The following is a 13,330-nucleotide window of genomic DNA, read 5'->3' as shown; positions in this document are numbered from 1 at the left end:
GAGACTTCCCCACATAGCTAGAAAAAGGTCCTGGAATAGGTTTGCTGTGGATATTGTAGGTTTACTTGCACAAGCCTACTTGCGTCGTGCTGCTTAAAGGAAACGTTGGCTAAGAGAACGTATGAGTAGATAAAGTGCGAAAAATTTAATGGTAGCCACATTTACGCTCTCGCCCATAAAATTCTCCACAATGGCTGTCCGCAACTCGATAAAAAAATTCATTCAGCTGTTTTCCTCATGGAAAAACAAAGACAATGACGTAAATTCATATTGTACAAATTAGACCGCCTCAATCTCAGCATTAGGGCAGCAATTTCCAGCGTAACTAACTCTGTTCATTTTACGTATGATTCATTAATGGGGTTCTTGTATTGACGATAGACCTGTGGGTTATTTGGCTTGAGTGGAGGGCTGTCTGCTCTGATTCGCAATCAATTGCGTGCTTAAAATTACCTTATTGCGTAATTTCCGTTTAATTAGCATTAATCGAGCTACAATTTAAAGAGCTTGGGTGAATTATAGTTTATTAATAAAGATACATATTTTGTTTCAGTAATAAAGCTGAGCAGTAGGATTACCTTTGACAAGGCCAATTTAAACGATTTAAATTTTTCAGTATTGTAAGATAGCTAGAGTATACGAAATATAGCTAAACTTAGAATCAGCGTATGCAGTTGTGAGTTCATACGGAATTTGTAAGCATCACGGACGTTGTACAATAGCTGCAGGCTGCGTAAATGAGTGACCGGAAAGAATGAACTTACAATTGTAGCAAATAAGTGGATAGACATTACGCTAGTCTCTGTCATAACCCTATGAAGCTTTCAAGGTGATGGAATGTTTCGCTGCTGGGTTAGGCCCTCTCCAGCGCTCCTAATTGATTACCGCCTAGGCTTCTCCGTCAACCCACAACAAACTCAGTGTTAGAACAGTAATTTTAAAGCTTTGCTATACCTCGAATGAGCCTATTGCATGCCGTTTCCTTTGGCCAGACTCCCTCTTTTTTCCTTCATGTCTTGCATTTGTGCAAACGTTAGTAAATAGAATATCGCGTAGCGCGTACCACTTTTGTGTTTACCAATAGACCGTTTCTGCGTACGGAGGCTTTCAAATCTTTGAAAAGCCAATTTTGTTATAGCAAAATTTCATATCGATCGCCAAATGCATTGATAACTGCATTAAAACAAGGAGTTGCAGAGGTACAAGGACACTTACTATTCCACTTTGCCTCTACAAATACTATTAATCTTATTTATAATTGGCTTGTAACGTGTTAGGAAAATGTAAAACATTAAAAAAGTAGCACGAATTCAGCTATGTACAACAAATGTCGTACCATTAGGTGCATTTTCCGTTAGTTACAGCTTGATACCATTATGTAAAGGCGCTCTTATCAAGGTGTTTTCCTAAACCTATCATAAACAAAATAGGTGGCGCCTTTTCCCAATATATTCGTGACCCGCTTTAGTCAGCGGTCGCGTCGATAAGAGATTCATAGACGTCTTATTTATACCTGTCTTCGCCAGCTTTGACTCGTCCTTAATCATGAGAGGTTTCTGGTCGTACGGACGAATTTAATAGGCCGCAGCCAATAGCGAGATTTGCTTTGGCGTTGTTTAACATGTGTGCGGAGAAGCATACAACAATCGCGAGAGCCATTTTGATCCAGTAGAAATATCGCCAATCCTTACGGTCAATATCGACCGTGACACCTTATCCAAGATTTTAAAAGCGTAAACTCCGCATAAACAGTCAATGTTACCTGCAAAAAACAATAATGTATTGTTAAATAAAAGTAGCAGTTTAGGTCTAATTACAACGAACGAGAAGGATGAATTTGTCTTTTTATTAGGCACCTCAACTACACATGCTTGCGCCTAAATCGGCCTTATTGATGTTAGTTTTATTAGGAATCCACTGTTTGGATTTTGTTTAGTCCAAATATGTTTATTGGCATGTTTGAAAGATGGTTTAGACTTCGAATTTCAGCCGTGCCGCTTCAGTATATGTCCCAGAAAACCATTCTAGAGCTAAACTTATTACAGCATTGGTTTTCAACATGACTCTCTGACGTGCTATGTGCTATTGATACGTCAGCCGAGTACCACTGAACCCCGATCCACTTATCCAGCCAAAATATTTACCCAATACTTAGTCTTAATTATAGTTTTGGCATTGATTTCGGCTTCCTGTGAAGATGCTTGTCCCTACGCACATGTGGACATCGATGAAAACAAATAAATGATGACGGATTCGATGAAGAGCTGAATTAACTCGTGTCAAAAGATCACTAAATATTAGCCCGACACAGTAAAGCGAACAGAAAAAAGGACTGGGGAAACCGTGTCTACGAAACCGCGGGGACGAACTATATAACCCGAGAAAGGTGAAATTATTTTTCAATCAGGCCAAATGTCACTAATAACCCAAAACAGAAGTGCAACGTTCATACTGCCTGCCGCCAATTACATCATCTCATAAAATACTGGCCGTTTTCTGCACAAAAGAAACATCTGCGTATGGTAGGCTTGACAGAGGAGTTGATAAGTTGTTAACTCAGACCGCTAGAAACAATGCCTTTATACAGTAACAGCAGACGAGCATCTATTTCACCTCAGCTTTAGCTCTTTTCCAATATTGCTTCATGTCATCTCGAAGAACGAAGTACTATCAAGGGTCTAGAAGGGTCACTTAGTACTACAACAGCCTACGAAGAGATAGAGGGAAACGACGAAGCTGAAGTTCTGGGACGCAGTGAGCAGTTTTGAAAGACAAAGCCACTTTTCGCTGATGAATTGTGATTCCGTATTTGAAAACGCAAAAACAACGACACACTTTTTTCCCATTGGTCTATCACTGGCAGCAACTGCTCTACAGATGGTCCACATATGATGCTCCCTTTCCGCAACGGGGGCCAATGAACCCGAATTGGCAGACTCTGTTCTACACTGAATTGATCGCTACGTCCATAAACGAATCGTTTTATTTACCGACACGTGAAAGTACTACCATTAAAAATAACCTCTGGAGCCACTGGCCTCTTCTTTCAGCCCCTCCTTCGCTCTATTTAGGCGTCCCCATTACATTCCCCGATTGTCTTGCAGGGAAGTTACCATAGGCGCTTGACCACCCACCATCACGATGATTGACTGAGGCGATAGTGAGGGCTCTGGCGTTTGTAGGACAACAACCTGCTGCTGTAGAAGCAGCAGAAGAGCTTGCTGCTCAATGAGAATTGCGCCCAGCTGTCGTGCCCCCTATCACTTAAATAGGGAGATAGAAAAACGCCTTTTTTGTATTCTAGCAAGGTTTTCACGGTAAAAAAAAACATGATTATCAACAAAGAACGAAGCGCTTTGTCAAATTTCTTACGTCCATTACGTCTTGTAGGAAATATAAGAGGTATAGGCATGCCCACATCTAGTTACTCGTATTCGGATGACCCACCCACCAAGTAAGTATATTTATGGGAACTTTATTACGGGAATTTTATTATTTATTATGGGAACATTATTGTATTTCATCTATAGTTGTTAGTTTAGATCATCACCGTCGACTGAATTGAACACTCGTCAAGATGTTTCTCTAATTTGCGACCCAGTTCGGTTAGAATATGACCTATTAACCTCGGATAAGATAAGGCCGTCGTTAGGGTAAAAGTTTCAAACGAAAGTGCTATAGACTTACTCCGTGTTATTCAGACGTAAATAGTATTCACTAACGGTTTTTCAATGAATACATTTAGGCTTGAAAAATCTGCTATTAGATTTAAATTGATTTCATCTGGAAGCATACAAGTGGCTGCCTAAATTAGTTTGAATAACACAATAGTAACCGTAAAGTATGAAATAAGGTGTCCTGCATTGTACGAGGGTCGTACGATAAGACAATTAGGATTGTGCATACGAGACAATGCTACGGCATTCGCATTTGTGGTACTCTGCGGTGCCCAAGACTAACTATGAGCAGTTGGAAGATACACCGAGGCAAACGACATTACGTATTATGCATAGATTAACAGGAAACGTACCACTACCGATCAACTTGATCCTTCGCAATTTTTTTTTCTGAAATTCTCATGTTTAAAAGTTATCAGACCAAACTTAACGCATCCGAAAAAGTCTACATCCAGTTAGAGAAACAATAATAATAGTCAAGGATCAGCTAATTTGACCAGGTGCGGCAGAAATCAATGGCATAGGAATAGGTATAAAAAAAAGTGTCGGTAGATTTAGTTTTAATAACGACTCATATGGAGTAGATCCGATCAGCGAACTAAGGCTATTTCACATTATCATGAAGCGTGGGGAAGACGTTTCTGATTGACATAAAATAAAGACAGATTTTCAACTCGGTGAAAACAGCGGTGACAGAGTTAGGGAACTGAGGACGCGATAACCCTAGGTTTGTTTTCAGTAGTAGAGTATGGCCCTAACGGTAAAAAAACTGGTACTAATCAAGCCTGAAATAAATTTTCGAAAGTAGTTGTATAAGACTGCAACTAACCAGTACGAAACGGCAGACGACGTGGCCGTTTAAAAATTATTGGTCGACCCGCAGTAGAACTCTGAAGGATTTTGTTCGCAAGGCGCTGGTGATGTGATCCAGGCGATCGCTGTAATTATTGAGCTGAAGGAGTATTTCTGGAAGGAGATCATGGGAGCTTCTAAAAGAAGACTGGATGAATATGAAATACGTAGCTAGTAAACATAATTGCTAATGGTCCATGGCGATTCCACGAATCGGGCGTAACAGTTAAACCGCATGGAATTGAGCTAGCGATCTGCTGTGGGGAGTAGGCCCCCCTTCTTTGAATCAGCAACATAACGTGACACACGTTAACAAAGTATTTATTTACCGATCTATCATTCGTTTATTGCCTCTAGCATAGCTCAAAGCTTACCATTAAATCACGTATGAAATTTATATTTGATTTTTCCACTTTAGTTTTGGAATTAATTATTCATAGATATTTGACAGCAGTACCGGCGAATTTATTCGCTAAGCTAAGCTAAGCTAAGCTAAGCTAAGCTAAGCTAGCTATACCGATTGCTCTTCGTACTTACTTTTCTCATTAGCATACAAATCATATTGGCAAACGAAACAATTTTTCGTTGTTTCTAACTGAATTCCGTAATCTAACAAAGTACGTATGAACCTGAAGCCGTCTAATTGCACCTGTGATAGCTTCAATAAGTCGCCATAAAGTGACGCGATCCGTTGTTATGGTCACATCAGACTCCATAAATTGCCCCATATCTCACCGCAAATAGCCGCGCCCCTTCGTACGCCCACTATCGATGTTTTGAATAAACACCTGTAGTGTCCTGCTACTAGTGATGGTGGATTTCAGCGTTCGCGTACATTCGCTACCGGCGCGAGGCTGTCATGTTGGCTTGGAACTTGCCACTATCCAGATGACGCCCTAGAGACCCTTTTCTCCATCAATCAGCGCTAGGCCGCCACACGCGGATAGCAATACCACTATGGAGTTTTCTAGATATCTACACACACGTTCAGATGGACAGATCGCCAAAGTATCTGTCGTTAGCCAGCGTCGTGCGGGTCAAGTAATAGCATATGAGTAAGCCTCGCCGTAGGTCGCTAACTTCGTTTAAACGAGGAAATGGCTGCGATAAAAAAGACGCTACCGGAACAACGGAATTGTGTTTAGTTAGTCACCTTGAGGAATGTGTAGAATCAAAAATATGGACCATCGTAGCTGGTGAAATTAATATTAAGCGCTGTTAGAGACCCTGTCTTGGGATCGCGCGTAATCTTTAATAGAAATCAAATTAGCTTCGGCTAGACCGATCTGTAGTCGATAATCGGGCTTGACTTCGAAGCTGCTTTTTTTAGTTATTATTTTTTTTTTTATTAAACCCTAAATAACATATTTTCACGCATATGAACCAGAAAAAAATCAAGGAAATCAAGGAGAGCATCAATCCATTGTGCAAGCTTTGCGTTTGTACGTAACGTAACCTTTCAAAAACGATTTGAATCGATGTTTAAACGCATGATAGAATAATAGAAATATCGCAAGTTTGCACATAGCATATCTTTCCGACAGTCCAAGACAGCACCGTAAGCAACGTAGATTAATGTTGCCCATTTTTTTTCAGCCCACGAACCCATGTCATTTATGACCTGGTAAACGCGATCAGTTGGAACGGTACTTGCCAAAATTGAACGATTATTATACGTCTCCACGCGCATACAGAAACGAGGGATGTAGTTATGCCGCCATGACGTTACCTTGTACGTGTAATTTTAGGCCTAGATGATAATTTTATTAACGAACGCCAATTAGCCAGAGCAACACTTGGGTTTGTGGCGAAAGCTGAGGTCGTATGAAGCATTTTAACGAGCAAATTCAGATCAGACGATATTTGAGTTCGTGGTAGCGTATGAACCCTGAAGCGACGGGGTGGTTTATCGCGTTGTTCTAAATACGACGCAAAACATACGACAACAACTCTAATTTAGGTCGCTGCAAGCAATGCTATAATATCGACGATCAAATCACGCTATATGATCGTCGATCGATCAGATCATGCTGCCGCACGGCAAGAGTTTATCATTATAACCTTGTCGGTGCGTTAGTAATAAAGTATACCATCTATACGAAGACGTACATGGATGGATAGGCCGATTCAAGTGAGCATATCGAGCCGCAAACTACAAACCCTGAGAGATGACGGACCACGCACATCTAAGGCAATGGACGCGACCCAGGCTAGTATGTATACAGTGGGATTACATTTTTGTTTCCACCTATGAATCACAGTAACATGCGATATTGTCGGACAGCGCAAGGAAAGCACGTCCTTCATTGTACATAATCGGCTATTATACGTGTATGTACATAGAAGTGAATATGTCATGTTGTGTCAGACAATCGATGTTCAGTTAAAATAGCAAAAACACAAAAGGGACGGGTTATACGATTGATATTTGAGTCGTTTTTAATTATGAGCCTTACAATAAGGACATCAACTATGTTCAGAAGCTATATTGAACTTTCAGAGCTTGTTTTTCTGAAAACAAACAGATCTGAGCGCAAGTTGGACCAACATTGGACCTTCTCGATGAAAACACTCTACGCATAACGTCTTGGTGACCCAACGAGTCCCATATAAATTTTCGACACACAAAAGATTACCTGCTACATGCGCTAGGTTATGACTTCCTTGTGTCCTACAACCTCATCCATGGATTAAGGCGTATGAGACTAAACTAATCTGAAGCTTGTTACAATCATACGTCCATTATACCCGTGCTATCGTTAAAAGCATATCATTAAAATTAAAACGCAAATCTTTTCGTCTGGGCTTACATTTTGCACCGCACACCAAAAAAAGAAGATAAGAACTTGGGGAGCGGGAGAAGAGTAATTGAAAACAAGATTTTGACAAAAATACATATTACGAGCAAACCTGTGACGTTACATAAAAACGGGTTTTTCTCCATGTATCATACGCTTTACTATATTTTAGGCTTAGACCGAAATTATTGGGTAAGAGATGTTTTGGCGCCCTCTAAAAGCTTAATAGACGCCTCTTCGATGGAGAACGTGCAAGTGGCACGGAAGTAGCATATTAATGTGTAAATAAACAAGTCTTTAAAACTATTCTCGGTGTAACATCGATAGCTTAATAACAATTTGCCATCGCTGACACTCACCTGCTCTAAAGCAGAATTTTATCTCGAACTTCCTTAAATAGACCTGCCCAGTCAAAAAGTGACTATGACCACCTTAGCTTCGCACAATCGACTTTTAAAGAAAAAAGTTCTTGTAAAATCTATGCACAGTCAAATAGGATTTCACGTTGGCACAAAGATCCTACATTTTTTTAAACTTAAAAAACCGAATAATTATATAGATCTGCACATGTGTGCAACTGTGGTTGGTTGTGTTGATCTCTTCGAAACTTCGAATGAGATGCAACGTTGTTCATACATATAGTACTTTTCCTTCTTTTTCAATTAACTTTTTTTTTTTTGAGAAATTGTTTCCCCGTGTCAGTATTCACAATCTACTTGTTTGTGGTTGGGCGTGAACGTTGCTTCTGGCACGCGGCATACCGTCGTATCGACTTTGAAAAACTTCAATGAACGTCACACCCGGAGCGCCTTCGCGATATCCTGTGAAGTCAAGTTAGAATTACGCATTCATGGGGCAAGTCTTCCGCTGTTTTCTCGTGTCGTCTTTTCAAGGTAGCCCATGGCGAAGTGATCCTGCAGATGATTTTTTACTATTTATTCACGGCTGTTAGTGGCAGCAGAGGCACACGAAATGACGACAGCGCTAGCGAGGTGTTACGAGCTTCAGAGATGCAAAACAGGAGCCGTGCAAAGGGAAGCAAATGAAGTGGGCTGACCCAGGTGCGGGTGGGTCCCCCCGAGTCGACAGCAGCAGCAGCATCTAGAGGATGCAACCATCGTTTGACTCGTCGCGCCGCTCAAGAAAGACGTTAAGTTAGCAGACACCGTAGGAGACGCTTGCGGCGCGAGGGCGTTTCGAGCGGAAGCGGTAACACCACACGGCGACAAGTAACATTCATAACCAACAAGCGACGCTTATATTCAGCGCACAGTATACAAACGGACGTCTCATGTCTAGCCATGTACACGGCAACCAAATAGCAATATATATGCATGCAATTACAACTGTATGAAAGCTGAGTGAGGTCGGATTTGGGGCAACTAGCCCTGTTGCTCTGGTTGCAAGTCTCTGAAACCCATTTTTGGCCAATGCCATTACTATCCGTGGATGCTTCTGCTAGGAGCCACCGATTACGACGATGTCGACGATCGTTACTCCTATAAATACAACGATGACTACTTCAAGCACGCGCGTGGATATATACTATTAGCTTTTTTCGCCTCATCGTTTTAGGTGGGGGTTTATACGTATTACGAATTTTACGCGCCGATCTTACGGACATCGGCTGATAATGTGGATGTAGACTAACTGATGATCAAGAACGTAATGACACGGTACTGACTGAAGAGATTTTAATTGCAGCTGCAATAAAAATCCATTGTGATTCTCGACGCTGACTTCATAAGATTCTTGTGGCGCTGCATTGAGCGGTGGAAACGTGTGGCCTTTCGTATGACCTATTTACCACTAAATCTGTAAAAGAAGAATAAAGCTGATACGCATAGTAACTGAGATATTAATCAAAGCTTATCTTATCATACCCTTAATAGCCTATAGTGATAAAGGATCTTGAAATCGTTACACGTTTGCTGTACATGTTTAAACACGAATACAGATAATCTCGCATTGTTGGAGCTGCGGAATACCATGCTCACCTTGTTTACCACCTTACGATGTTTCCATGTGTCCATCCGCACCTCACATTACGTGCTGTGCAGTAAAAACGTAAAATCAGTAAATATCGCATATTCTTCCCTAGGTAGCTGTTGCAATGTAAAGGTATAACCGGTATAACCGCTTCGCTTTCCGGAGTTTCTGGGAACGAATTATTACGGAATTACTTTGGATCATCAATCGTGCTTCGGCCTCCTCTATATATGCACATACCTATCTGCCTTAGAGGGTCGGAGGGTGCTGCTTTAATGCTTAGCGTTTGTGTAGAACGGATGCGAGTCATACGTTCGGAACCGTAGCGCTTCTGCTGATAGTACTGATTTTATTTGCTCTCCTGTACTCCATTACTTGTCGATTATTTCAACAGCTTTGATCTAACAACAAAAGAGGCTACGCCATACGTATTGGCCGGACCATCCTCATCGGCTTCTGTCTGAAAACTATTGGCAATGAACATAGCTAAATGGCAGGGAGTAAGTTTTTCTATATAAATGTAGGTACGAATCGCTATTGATATGTGCCATACGCAGGCGAAATATGAAATTGCTTGACGGCGTTTAACGCGCTACCATTAGGTGTATAGGAGATTGTCAGCAAATATGTAATAATGAAAATAGATATTTCCTTTGCTGATACCTCTTCGGTACTCTTGACGAAATTCTCAAGTAGCCAATAAGTCCAATTGAAATCATGATTTTCGATAAGAGACAATATGTTTAATTTCTAATTTGTTTTGTCACATTGTAGAATAGTTGAAATCGTTCTAAACCTAAAAAGGTATGCTCTAGGCAAAAGTTAACTTGTTTGATCTGACCTTGATAAATATTTTACACTAATATATTTTAAGTTAGTTTTTCATTAGCTGTTCTGCAAGAACAGCTACAAAATAAATTGAAGAAGTATTTAGGTCATTACCTCGACCAGCACTGTTTCTTATTGATAAACATCATTAGAATTTGCGTCATCGCCATAAAGAGTTGATGTTTTTGAAATGTTTCGCGTAACGACTGCTACCCAGGAGCCAAATAATCTATAAGATAACTCGTCCCTTGTGCCAGTATTGTACCTAATACCTATCAATTGTAATGGGGTATTCTTGCCGTCACTTTCATGGTCCTGAAAACACCACCATTATGGGAGGTTTCTCTTCGGACTACATAGTCACCTTATATGTTCACATATTTATGAAAATATCTTTGGAAACGTCGCAATAAAATCTATATACTGCTTTAATTTCACAATCTGGCATATTGCAGGCAAAAAAAAGCTAGAGACGCATTGCTTGATAGTCTGAGTTAGTTACTTAGAATCATTTTTTCCACTGTCAGCTTTATTACGTTTCACTTCCTCTCTATATAAACGACTGTCAAGACTTGAGAGTCGTCAAGAGACATTGTCCCACGTCGTATGTCAAAGGTCAGCTATATTAATAAATAGTCGTAAACTGTGTATATGTTTCAGAGGCATCGGGCTAGGAATTATGGCGTCTGGCCTTTTTTGCCAAGCATTATTAAGCCTTTTTTTCTTCAATTTTCTCTAGCTGATCTGCTTTTTGAAACTACCTTAGGTTGCCACTTCCAGTCCTACCTCGCACACAAGTGAATCGGTATATAATATTTAAGCAAAGGTAATGTTTCTATTTGTGAAACGTGTGTTGGTCTAAAGCTCTCTCTCTCTTTCGGGTGTATCCCGCTGGCAGCCTGTAATTTTCGCTATTTTTTGAAGTCTCTATACAAGATTACGAAACCACAGAAATTTAGCTCTCAACTACTGTCTTCTATCGTACCCACGTCCCCCCGAAAATACTCTAATTGATTTCAAATGACCTGTCTTTGTTTGTCTATTGCTCAATTGTGGCACACTCTTTTAGCCACGGACTTCTACCCGTAATTGTTTTGAAATGTAGGATTGTTTAAGTGGCCTTTCGAAGTATTTCGACGTATTCCAGTGTACCTCACACTCAACTAAGCGCAGGCGTGGCATTAGCGTACCCTTAACATTTAAATGATATTTTATATGTAGTATATATCCTATAGAGGATTTCGGCTAGTAGGGCGCTTGTATTCTCGTAGAAATTTCACAGATATGGTACAAAGAGACTTCTGTTTCAATCTGACGTCCATTTTGGTTAGACGGAACAGAAGATTCAATGATTAACGACATTGGCGACCGAATCAAAGAGTCCTTGTAAATTTAAAAGGTCTATAGAGAAAATTACAGAGTTCTCTTGCAGAAGCCTTACCTTCAGCTAAAGATCCGATATGGAGCCGAATTGTTAACTAAAATCCTAATTAATTGTTAGTATAACATTTTGTAGGGCGTGGTGTGTAGGGACCGTTTGCGAAGTTGAGGCACTGTAGGATTTATTTTTACTTAAATTATTGTCAAGCGTAAGTAAGGTGATTGGTCGCGTAAGAGCTGCAGTATATTTCTGAAGCGATATAACTTGTATGTTTGATAAAAACGCCAGAATCCTTTGTGTCCCCCGTGTATATCATAATCGAGGCAAGACATAAGCAATAGCCAACATATTATAAAATACTACCGCTTGCCCGAAATCTTTTTCAATAAAGAAACGAATTTTACTGCTATTTAGCTATTGCCCGATTCTTTATATATCATGTGGCCGCACAATGGCATCCTTATTTGAAATGCTGACCACTAGTTCTGGAATGATCAATTTTAGATTCATTTAAAACAAACCCTTATTCAGCACATCCATACAAATATGGGATAAAAAACCATCTTTTTATTAGCACACATTTTTTGATACGTAAAAATACCATAACGGCTACGTTGAACTTGACCTTCGGTGTGTATGATTAGTCATCAAATATAAAATTGTAATGGTTCACTATGGAGCTTGATCTTTTTTTTTTTAGATTTACTAGTCAATTACAAATTGAAGTAAGATATATGCGAGTTTTGTATCGAGAGATCCAATAGACCCGCCCTTTTTTTTTTTTCTATTGCTTTCCTCAGGATAGCCTTCTTTGGTTCTATCCTTTAATATTTGTATTCATTACTGATGTTGTTCAATTCAGGTAGTCTTGTACAGCTCTGCAATACGTCGGGTATCTTTTCCGACGCTCGATCTCATCACTTCTGTAATATATCCAAGCGTTCGGCGTATGTCGCTTGCATGCTAGGTACAAAGGCTTATAGGCGATTATCACAGGATGTACCCAAGCGTGATACTGCGTTCTGATTGCTAGCAAGCGGTCAACAGCTCACCGCCTATTTCATCCCAGGTTGGTTCGGCGCCACTTGGCCTTAGCCCAGTAATAATTCTGTTTTCCTGTTTATCTTCTGCCATGGACCTATTCACACATGGTCCTGCTTAGGCTCATGCTGCTGCCACTACTCAGGCTTTTCGTGGTGAAGCCTAATCCGCTTAACTGTTTTCCTCGACTTGCTCATACGAAATGAATGCTCCTCTTAAGAAGTAGTTTGATAAAAATTACCCTTCAGTATACTTACACAACTTATTAATATACGACAAACGAACAAAAGAACAGGAGACAGTACATCAATAATTTTCGATTGGGCATGAACCAAAGCACGTATTTCGTTCGTACGCATATGGCCTCGACTAAAGGGCCATCTTTCATGCCAGAACTGTGTTATTTGAGTTTTTTTCTTGTGGAATCTATAACGCCTAATAATATTAACGCATTGTGTCATCTTGTAAGTTGAATTTATATGGCCTAACCTTACCTAGAAGGGCCTATGTAGACTGAACCGTATGCTGCAGGTTTATTTGTTTCAATGAAAGGAAGATAATAAGCAATTATTTGCTCACACTAAGTAAAGTTCGATTTAATTATTATTATTACGTTACGTCAGCCTTGATTTGACCCCTGTTCAGTCGTTGCCCTTATGTTATGTTCATGCCGAAATCTGGAAATTGAGGTTAGACATTGGTAGCAGTGAAAAAAATAATTCAATGAGTTAACCTGGCAGAAGTATCTAAAACGTCCGGATTCA

General features: G+C 40.1%; 1 long non-coding RNA gene across 1 annotated transcript; it reads left to right on the top strand.

Annotated features, from left to right (window-relative positions):
* Positions 1-3,359: 3,359 nt before the first annotated feature.
* On the top strand, positions 3,360-7,630 carry LOC147751924 (uncharacterized). The gene is made up of 2 exons (XR_015315531.1): positions 3,360-3,454; positions 6,126-7,630. It is a non-coding gene; the product is annotated as an uncharacterized LOC147751924 (long non-coding RNA).
* The last annotated feature ends 5,700 nt before the right edge of the window (positions 7,631-13,330 follow it).

Source organism: Varroa jacobsoni, unplaced genomic scaffold, assembly GCF_002532875.2.
Source record: "Varroa jacobsoni isolate VJ856 unplaced genomic scaffold, vjacob_1.0 contig01264, whole genome shotgun sequence".
Taxonomy (NCBI): domain Eukaryota; kingdom Metazoa; phylum Arthropoda; class Arachnida; order Mesostigmata; family Varroidae; genus Varroa; species Varroa jacobsoni.
The sequence above is the reverse complement of the archived record's forward strand: the minus strand, read 5'-3'. Positions and strand labels throughout refer to the sequence as shown.